We start from the raw sequence: 11,280 nt of genomic DNA on the forward strand, positions 1-11,280 counted from the left end.
CCGCACATCTTTGGTCTGTGGGAGGAAACCGGAGCACCCGGAGGAAACCCACGCACACACGGGGAGGACGTGCAGACTCCGCACAGACAGTGACCCAGCCGGGAATCGAACCTGGGACCCTGGAGCTGTGAAGCATTGATGCTCACCACCATGCTACCGTGAGGATAACAATATGTTCCCTCCTTGTTTGTCCATCTCCACCTCATCCTGCTACCTTGACATGGTGGGCAAGCTGTGTGACGACGGACCTCTTTAAAAAAAAATTCATTTAGAATATCCAATTCATTTTTTTCCAATTAAGGGGCAATTTAGCGTGGCCAATCCACCTACTCTGCACATCTTTGACTTGTGGGGGGTGAGACCCACGCAGACACGGGGAGAATGTGCAAGCTCCACACGAACAGTAACCCAGAGCCGGGATCGAACCCGGGTCCCCGGCGCCGTGAACAATGGAGCTCTTGCGTGCCAACTCACCAGACCCTTTACTTCACAACAACCTCCTCATTCCTGCTTCCAGCCTCCCAAGAACCACTGCCTGCCAGCAGCAGGAACCCCGTGAGGGGCAAGGGAGCAACAGGAGAGTATCGGTAAACAGCACAGGGCCTTGCCCGCTGCTCCAGGCATCGACAGGACCCGCAATGTCCAAATCCGGAATTCCAGAATCACAGCAGCCGGTTGGGATGTGTTGCCAAAATGGCACCGATTCAATGGATTTGGTTGCACACAAAGGACACATAGCTGTATCCACCATATCATCGCGAACGCCACAAGGGTCACACAGGTAGAATTGGTGCAACGTGATTGAACTCTTCAACCCAGTTGACATGAGCTCAAGGCCCATCGCGGCCATTTGGAAAATTTAAATTCAGTTACGTAAATAAAAAGTGTGGAATATAAAGCTTGTCTCAGTAATGATGATCATGAAACCATTATCGATTGTTGTAAAAACTCATCTGGTTCACTAATGTCCTTTAGGGAAGGAAATCTGCCGTCCTTACCCGGTCTGGCCTACATGTGACTCCAGACCCGCAGCAATGTGGCTGACTATTTAAATGCCCTCTGAAATAGACACTCAGTTCAAGGGGAATTAGGGATGAGTGATGAATGCTGACATTGTCACTGACACCCACATCCCATGACTGAACTAAAAATAAAACTTCTGAGCAGAATTTCTAATGCAACACAGGACGAGACTGTCAGTGCTGCAAATATTTCCTTCTTATCGGAGTTGTCTCAAGGTTGTAGACTGAACTCATTTCATTCTTTATCCTGTAGTCTCTCTGCTTCTCCGCTCTGAATCTTGTCTTTTCTCGCCAATTTGATTAAAAAAACATGTTTTCCTTTTCCAGTTTAAAAACAAATTTCACTCTCATAGAATTTACAGTGCAGAAGGAGGCCATTCGGCCCATTGAGTCTGCACCAGCCCTTGGAAAGAGCACCCTACATAAGCCCACGCCCCCACCCAATCCCCGTAACCCATAACCCCACCTAACCTTTTGGATACTAAGGGGCAATTTAGCGTGGACAATCCACCTAACCTACACATACAACATAGAACAGTGCAGCACAGAACAGGCCCTTCGGCCCTCGATGTTGTGCCACGCATTGTCCGAAACCAAGATCAAGCTATCCCACTCCCTGATATTCTATTGTGCTCCATGTGCCTATTCAATAACCGCTTGAAAGTTCCTAAAGTGGGGCAGCATGGTGGCACAGTGGTTAGCATTGTCGCCTACGGCGCTGAGGACCCGGGTTTGAATCCCGGCCCTGGTTCACTCTCTGTGTGGAGTTTGCTCATTCTCGCCGTGTTTGCGTGGGTTTCGCCCCCACAACCCAAAGATGTGCAGGGTAGGTGGATTGGCCACGCTAAATTGCCCCTTAATTGGAAAAAGTGAATTGGGCAATCTAAATTTATTTTTAAAAATATTAATTGCCCGCAAAGTGCTTTGGGAATGTACTGAGGGATGTGAAACTCCTCTCAGTGTGGAAGTTCACTGTATTTTCCAGTGCAAAGCAGGACTCAAACTTGGACAAGAGCTCAGAAGGCCTGACAACATTTCGCACTGAATGAACCCAGCTGTGATCTCGGCCCATGGGACAGGGGGACTGCTGCAAAATGGACAAAAACATGACGGTACAGTTTTGAAAAGGACAGTGAAATTATAGAGGCTAGGTAATCGTGCCTGCTGCTAGCTCTTTGAGTTTTCTAAATTAGTGCCCGTTTATATTCCATTAACACTACAAATCTGTCCTCTTCAACTGCATGTCCAGTTGGGATTTGAAAATTCCTAAGAAAGCTGATTCCAGTTCAAGTTTCAAGTTGTTCCCTTTCAAGTTGTGGCCCCAGTTCTGCCTAAAGACTTTTCTCCGTGCGTCTCATTTGGTTCTTTTGCCAATTGTTTAAAATTGATGACTCAAGTTACCAACACTCCTGCCAAAGGAAACAGTTTCACCCCATTCACTCTTATAAAAACCCAGAATGGGCCTCTGTCAGATCTCCCCTTAACCTTCTCTGCACTATGGAGAATAATCCTAGCTCTTCCAGTCTCTCCACTGTAAACTTCCTCATCCGAGTAACCCCTCTCTAGCCTGACCAGAAGCTCGACATGTTTCCTAACCTGTGCTGCCCAATATAGAAAGAATTTACAGTGCAGAAGAAGGAGGCCATTCAGCCCATCGAGTCTGCACCGGCCCTTTGGAAAGAGCACCCTACCCAAGCCCACACCTCCACACTCCCCGTAACTCAGTAACCCCACCCAACCCAACCTTTGTGAACACTAAGGGCAATTTAGCATGGCCAATCCACCTAACCTGTACATCTTTGGACTGTGGGAGGAAACCGGAGCACCCGGATGACACCCACGCAGACACGGGGAGAAAGTGCAGACTCCGCACAGACAGTGACCCAGCGGGGAATCGAACTTGGGACACTGGAGCTGTGAAGCAACTGTGCTAACCACTGTGTTACCGTGCTGTCCCAATATGTGGTGATCCTAGCCTTAGAAACATAGAAAATAGGAGCAAGAGTAGGCCATTCGGCCCACCGTGCTTGCTCTGCCATTCAGTATGATCATGGCTGATCTCGACACCGTACTCCTGTGCTCTCCCCATACCCCTCCACGCCTTCAGAGTCGAGAAATCTGTCTATTTCCTTCTCAAATATATTCAGTGTCTCGGTTTCCAAAGCTTTCTGTGGCAGCGAATTCCACACATTTTCCACCTTCTGAGTGAAGAGATTTCTCCTCATCTCAGTCCTAAATGTCCCACCCCGTATCTTGAGACTGTGACCCCTTGTTCTAGACCCCCAGCCCAGAGGAAACAGCGTCCCAACATCACTCTGTCCAGCTCTGACAGAATTTTATACCTTTCAATGAGACCCCCTCTTATTCTTCTAAACTCCAGTGAGTACAGACCCAGTCGACCCAATCTCTCCTCATACGACAATCCTGCCATCACAGAATTCAGCCTGGTGAACCTTCGCTGAGTTCCCTCGAAAGCAGGACAAAACTGCAAAGGTGTGGGGCTGGATTCTCCGCCGCATCAGGAACTCTGCTACTGGCGGCCTGGGTGGCCATGAATCCGACGACGGGATCGGCGATGCTCCGGTCCCCCCACTGGTGTGGGAATGGAGGTTCATGCCTTTGAAGTAGTCAGCTGTGAAACTAACAGCAATTTTTTAAAACACCAAGCTCTGATTGACAGCTCCTGGACCGCATCAAAGGGAGTTCAGTGGTTTCTGTTAGTTTCACAGCTGACTATTTCAAAGCCACTCAAGCCTGAAGGGAGGCGAATGAAACAATGCAGACAGCTGGGGGCGTGTGGAAGCTGTCAATCACAGCCCAGTAAAATCAATATCACAGAGAAGAGAGTGAATGGCTTGCAGATCAAACATCTGAGGGGGTTTAAACCCAGCTGGCTGGTTTTCTCCTTCCAGGAATGCACAGCTGCTGCTTCCTCTGCCTGAGCTGGCAGGCGTATTGCCCAGGGGAGTGTTAAGGTAGTGATTGTTTTCACTGCCTCTGTCTGGACTGGTCTCTAGCTTCCTGACAGGGGTCTCTGTTCGGGGAGGGTCTCTGGTGGTGGGTGTCTCTTTAATCAGGGAGGCTCTGGTGGGGGGTGTGGGGTGGGTCGGGTGGGGGGGGGGGGGTTGGCTTACCCCCATACTCTGAGGGGGGGGTTGACTCAGAAAATCCTGGTGGGCTGAATTACGCTGTGGGAGCGTGGGGAGGGGGCTACTGAATTGTGTTGTGGGGGGGGGGGGAATATTCCAGCCGCTGGACCTTGCTATTGGGCGTCCTGGTCAAAATGGCGTCCCCAAGCAGAAATCCCTCGCAATCCTCACCACGCATAAATTTGTATGGCAAAGGATTGGGAATCACTTCCTGGTTGCGTGAGTGCAAATCAAGTACAATCTAGCTCCGGGGGGGGCGATCTTCCTGCTTTGCTACACTCGTGTTCAAGTAGAATCAGGCCAGTGAATAGTGGGAGAGGCCAAAAATGGGAACGCTGCCAGGCGTCAAACACGATGTGGAGATGCCGGCGTTGGGCTGGGGTGGGCACAGTAAGAAGTCTGACAACACCAGGTTAAAGTCCAACAGGTTTGTTTCAAACACGAGCTTTCGGAGCGCAGCTCCTTCCTCAGGTGAATGGCGAGGTGCTCGCCATTCACCTGAGGAAGGAGCTGCGCTCCGAAAGCTCGTGTTTGAAACAAACCTGTTGGACTTTAACCTGGCGTCAAACAGTTTGCGATACAACACCCCCGTTCCCCTAGGCAAAATCGGGATCTCGCCGTAGCGTGGCGAGAAACCTATTATCACCATTTAAGCCCCATTTCCATACAACTGACGAAAGCTAGTGATTCCAAATCAACCTGTTGGACTTTAACCTGGTGCTGTAAGAATTCTTACTGTGCTCACCCCAGCCCAACGCCGGCATCTCCACATCACATGAGGTGGTGGCCTAGTGGTATTGTCACTGGACTAATAATCCAGCGACCTAGAGTACTCTCAGGTCCCAGGTTCAAATCCCGTCACTGCAGTTGGTGAAATTTGAATTCAATCAAAATCTGGAATTAAAAATCCAGGAACGTGGGCAGCACGGTGGCGCAGTGGGTAGCATTGCTGTCTACAGCGCTGAGGACCCAGGTTCGAATCCTGGCCCTGGGTCATTGTCCGTGTGGAGTTTGCACCGTGTCTGCGTGGGTTTCACCCCACACAACCCAAAAGATGTGCAGGGTAGGTGGATTGGCCACGCTAAATTGCCCCTTAATTGGAAAAAAATAATTGGGCACTCTAAATTTTTTAAAAAATGTTTAAAAAAAAAGAAAAGTCCAGCAACGATCATGAAACTATTATTAGTGCTGGTTTAGCTCAGTGGGCTAGACAGCTGGTTTGTGATGCAGAACAGGGCCAGCAACGCGGGTTCAATTCCCATACCAGCTTACCCGAACAGGTGCCGGAATGTGGCGACTAGGGGCATTTCCCAGTAACTTCACGAGGTAAGGTTATAACCTTTCAATCCCCCCCTTGTTAATCAAGAATCTATCTGGCTCGGTCTTAAAAATATTAATCGAAGATTATGCTTGCACTGCCTTTTCAGGGAGAGTTCCAGGGGTTTATGACTCTTAGAAAACATTTCTCCCCATTTCAGTCTTAAATGAGTGATCTCAAGTTCTTGGGCAGCATGGTGGCATTGTGGATAGCACAATTGTTTCACAGCTCCAGGGTCCCAGGTTCGATTCCGGCTTGGGTCACTGTCTGTGCGGAGTCTGCACATCCTCCCCGTGTCTGCGTGGGTTTTTTCCGGGTGCTCCGGTTTCCTCCCACAGTCCAAAGATGTGTAGGTTAGGTGGATTGGCCATGCTAAATTACCCTTAGTGTCCAAAATTGCCCTTAGTGTTGGGTGGGGTTACTGGGTTATGGGGATAGGGTGGAGGTGTTGACCTTGGGTAGGGTGCTCTTTCCAAGAGCCGGTGCAGACTCGATGGGCAGAATGGCCTCCTTCTGCACTGTAAACTCTATGAATTCTATGAAAAATCATGGTTCGCAGTCATGTCAGACCATCTCCACCGAAGTTTGCAAGAGATTCTGATGCCCTTGTCTCCTGTAGCTCTGAACTTCTCCCTTCTATAGTCCTTGTCCTTGGAGAGAGCGGGAAGAGTATCGGTGATTGTTTTTGCACCTTGTTTAGATGATCTGCCTGCTATGGCTGATTAGCTGGTGTGCGTGAAGGTAGAGAGCGGCGGAGGTGAGGTTGGCAGCATTGGTAGCTTTCTGAGGGTGAGTTGGAGTATTGGATGTTATAGGCGAGTCGGGAGTGCCAGGGAATGCTGCTGGGTGAGTGGTGAGGGTGTGGTGTATGGGGCAGTGTGAGAGGCTGGTGTTCTGGTGGGTAGGAGATGTCATGTGAAGATTCACTCACCTTGACCACTTGTGGGAGGGAGTTCATTAAAAGCCTCTTGTGGCTCTGCTACTGAGTCCTTGTTTCTAGGTTCGGGTGACCTGCCCTCCTGTCCCTTCTAAGGGTGGTCTTTGCACACCCCTGTGGGACCACTTACACAGCAATGCCCCAAGGATGGCATCAGTCACCCAGGAATCCTCGCTCTGCCCTGGTGTACAATTTGCAAAAAAAGATTCCATTGCAGCAATGCTTTTCCCTTCCTTTAGGAATGTGCACCAGAGCAGGACTCGCTGGCTGGTTTAGAGAAAAGAGTGTTGCTGGAAACACAGGGACAAAGGCGGAAATTATCCAGATGAAGCAGCTCGATGCTTACTGTGTCTTTCCCACCTGGATCTGAACAGTGTGGGCACATTGTCAACCAGCACCCATGCTCAAGAATCAGGGCAGCTGAGTTTGCGCCTAATTTATCGCTAGTCCAGTAATAACCACCCTGATACACAATCAATGGACACGAGACGAAGGAATAGTCCGAAGCGAAGGCTTTAATCAGCAAGAAGTGAGCCCAGCAGCAGGAGTACAGAAATGACCTGGCTGCTGGGGAACACGGGTTCTTATACCCCGCCTCCTAGGCGGAGCTACCTTCCTCTCGACCAATGAGAATACAGAGGACACGATACTTGGGCCAATGGGCAGTGAGCCCGCTGCACCAATGGCAGCTCACGCTCCCAGGTACCGTAATACCCTTAGTCATACTACCACACACCCTGTGGCTATTCTCACTGGAATAGTTGGCGAAAGAAAGTAAGGGCTATAATCTCAGAGTTATAGCTTCCTTTTGTCAACCATGACCCTATGAGCAGCACTTCTGCCTCTGGGTTAGAAGGTTGTGAGACGAAGTCCCACTTAAGACCATAAGACATAGGAGCAGAATTAGGCCACTTGGCCCATCGAGTCTGCTCCGCCATTCAATCATGGCTGATATGTTTCTCATCCCCATTCTTCTGCCTTCTCCCCATAACCCCTGATCCCCTTATTAATCAAGAACCTATCTATCTCTGTCTTAAAGACACTCAGTGAATTGGCCTCCACAGCCTTCTGCGGCAAAGAGTTTCACAGATTCACCACCCTCTGGCTGAAGAAATTCCTCCTCATCTCTGTTTTAAAGGGTCATCCCTTTAGTCTGAGATGGTGTCCTCTGCTTCTAGCTTTCCCTACAAGTGGAAACATCCTCTCCACATCTACTCTATCCAGGCCTCACAGTATCCTGTAAATTTCAGTAAGATTCCCCTTCAAGGGCAGCAAGGTGGTGCAGTGGTAGCACTGCAGTCTCATGGCCCCGAGGTCCCAGGTTCGATCCCGGCTCTGGGTCACTGTCCGTATGGAGTTTGCACATTCTCCCCGTGTCTGCGTGGGTTTCACCCCCACAACCCAAAGATGGGCAGGGTAGGTGGATTGAACACGCTAAATTGCCCCTTAATTGGAAAAAATGAATTGGGTATTCTAAATTTATATTAAAAAAATATTCCCCCTCATCATTCTAAACTCCAGCGAGTATAGACCTCAACTGTTCCTCATATGACAAGCTCTTCATTCCAGGGATCGTTCTTGTGAACCTCCTCTGGACCCTTTCCAAGGCCCCAGCACATCCTTCCTTAGATACGGGGCACAAAACCACTCACAATACTCCAAATGTGGTCTGATCAGAGCCTTATACATCCTCAGAAGTACATCCCTGGTCTTGTATTCGAGCCGTCTCAACATGACTGGTTTAGCATAGGGGCTGGTTTAGCACACTGTGCTAAAGAGCTGGCTTTTAAAGCAGACCAAGGCAGGCCAGCAGCACGGTTCAATTCCCGTACCAGCCTCCCTGAACAGGCGCCGGAATGTGGTGACTAGGGGCTTTTCACAGTAACTTCATTGAAGCCTGATGCGCGATCAATAACCACTGAAACGAAGGAGTAGTCCGAATTGAAGGCTTTAATCTACAAGATGTTTCCCCAGCAGCTCGAGTACAGAAAGAAGGCCGGCTGCAGGGGAACACGGGTTCTTATACCCCGCCTCATTGGGCGGAGCTACCTTACGTTCCGACCAATGAAATGCAAACACTTGGGCCAATGAGCAGCGAGCCTTCTCCACCAATGGTAGCTCACACTCCCAGGTACCGTAGTACCTCTAGTCATACTACCACAAAGCCTACTCGTGACAATAAGCGCTTTTCATTTCATGAATGCTAACGTTGCATTTGCCTTCCTTACTGCCGACTGAACCTGCACGTTAACCTTGAGAGAATCCTGAACTAGAACTCCTAAGTTCCTTTGTGATTCAGATTTCCAAAGACTTTCTCCATTGAGAAAATAGCCTCTATTCTTCCGACCAAAGTGCATAACATCACACTTTTCCATATTGTATTCCATCTGTCACTTCTTTGCACACTCTCCTCGCCCGTCCAAGTCTTACTGCTGCCTCACAGCGCCCCAGGTTCGATCCCGGCTCTGGGTCACTGTCCGTGTGGAGTTTGCACATTCTCCCCGTGTCTGCGTGGGTCTCGCCCCCACAACCCAAAGATGTGCAGGGTAGGTGGATTGGCCACACTAAATTGTTCCTTAATTGGAAAAAAATAATTGGGTACTTTAAATGTATTTTTAAAAAAATTTTTTAAGTACGTGTCTGGAAGTTCCTAACTCTCCTCTGTTAGGACACGTTAGAAAAAGAATTGTCTTAACTCACATTTGCCTGGATGGTGCAACCTTGGATTTAAATAACCAAATCCTGCTGTCAGGCTGAAGCTGTGTTTGAGAATATTCAAACTTAAACAAGATAATACTGTTAGAATCCCACTGAGTCACCAGGACCTTTATTTTTGGTGCTATAGTTTGAGGGTGAACTCCTTTCCACTAAGCATCATTGGATCCTCAGCACAGATGGGGCCATTTGGTCCATTGTAGCTGTTCCAGCTCTTTGAAGGAACTATCCAATGAGTCCCATTCCGTCCTGCTCTTTCCTCCCCACCGTTCCGCAAATTTCCCCGACTATGCAGTTATCCAATCCGCTATTGAAATTATCAATTCGGCTGCCACCACCCATTCTTTTTTTTTTATGAGTGTCTTTAAGACAGAGATAGATAGGTTCTTGAATAATAAGGGGATCAGGGGAGAAGGCAGGAGAATGGTGATGAGAAGCATATCAGCCATGATCGAATGGTGGAACAGACTCGATGGGCTGAGTGGCCTAATTCTGCTCCTATATCGAGACTTCCGGTGGCGGCAATGCGGAGCTAAGCCGTACATTCGGCAGCTCCCGCTGAGAACGGACTTTGGGGCTCTTTTCAGGGCCCCCAACGGAGCTGTAGCGGCAAATCCCGACGGGGGAAGAGGTCAGGAGTCGACCCCAACGGTCCTATGGTCCGGACCAGGAGTGGGGTAAGGAGAAAGCCGGAGAAAGCACCCCTGAAAAAGCGGGGGAAGGAAGACAAAATGGCGGCCGGCGGAGGCCTTGAGGAGCTGAGGCAGTGGGCTCAGGAGCAGCAGGCGACTCTGCTGCGCTGCTTCCAGGAGCTGAAGTTGGAGCTGCTGGAGTCGCTGAAGGTAACCACCAGGGAGCTGATGGAGACCCAGACAGCCCAGGTGGCTGCGATCCGGGACCTGCAGCAGCAGGCCTCCGAAAGGGAGGATGAGGTTGTGGCCGTGGCGGGGAAGGTGGAGATGCACGAGGCGCTCCATAAAAGATGGCAGGAGCGGTTCGAGGAGCTGGACAACCGGTCGAGGAGGAAGAATTTGCGGATCCTGGGCCTCACGGAGGGGCTGGAGGGGTTGGACCTAACGGCCTATGTGGTGACTATGTTAAACTCGCTGATGGGGGCTGGGTCTTTCCAGGGGCCCCTAGAGTTGGAGGGGGCCCACAGAACTCTGGCTAGGAGGCCCAAGCCGAACGAGCCGCCGCGGGCAGTGTTGGTGCGGTTTCACCGGTTCGTGGATCGTGAGTGTGCGCTCCGGTGGGCCAAGAAGGAGCGGAGCAGCAAGTGGGAGAACACGGAGGTGCGGATCTTCCAGGACTGGAGTGCGGAGGTGGCGAGGCGGAGGGCCGGGTTTAACCGGACGAAGGCGGTGCTCCATAGACGGAGTGTGAAGCTCGGCATGTTGCAGCCGGCGCGTCTGTGGGTCACCTATAAGGATCGGCACCATTATTTTGAGTCCCCGGAGGAGGCGTGGGCCTTTGTGCAGGCCGAGAAACTGGACTCAAACTGAGGGTCCAGGATGGGGGATGCTGTATAATATTGTATTTGCATTTGCTTGGTTTAGCGTAAGATGTGGGTTGGCCTTAGGGTGGGTGGGGTGATGTCGATTTGTCTTTTCTATATGGGTTTCTATGCAGGGGTCGGGTGGACGGGTTCGGGCAGGGGGGTAAACGGGGAGTTCGGGGAGCTGGTGGGGGGGTGGGGGGGGGGCTGACAATGGGAGTAGCCCTGGAGGAGGCGGGGCCGGGCAGGGCGAAAGCGCGGGCTCTCTGCGGGTTTCCCGTGCTGGGAGATGGTGGGGGCGGGGTCGGGGCTGAGAAGCGTGGGTCGTTGCTGGCTGTTTTCTTTTCCCGCACAAGAGATGGGGGGGGGGGGGGGGGGGGGGGGGGGGGGGAGGAGACCCGTTGACGGGCACGATGGAGGAGGGGTAGTCCCACGTGGGGAGGAGTCGGAGGTAGGGCGGGAGTCGCCGGGGTCAGCAGAAGTTAGCTGGCTCACGGGAGTGCTATGGAGGGAGGGGCGCGGCTAGGAGCGGTCCTAGCCTGGAGGGGGGGGGGGGGGGGGGGGGGGGGGGGGGTGTGTACCGGGCTGCTGCTGAAATGGTCAGGAAGGAGCTGGAGGACGCAGGCGGTACTGGAGGGGGGGAG

The sequence above is a fragment of the Scyliorhinus canicula genome, chromosome 14, assembly GCF_902713615.1.
Source record: "Scyliorhinus canicula chromosome 14, sScyCan1.1, whole genome shotgun sequence".
Taxonomy (NCBI): domain Eukaryota; kingdom Metazoa; phylum Chordata; class Chondrichthyes; order Carcharhiniformes; family Scyliorhinidae; genus Scyliorhinus; species Scyliorhinus canicula.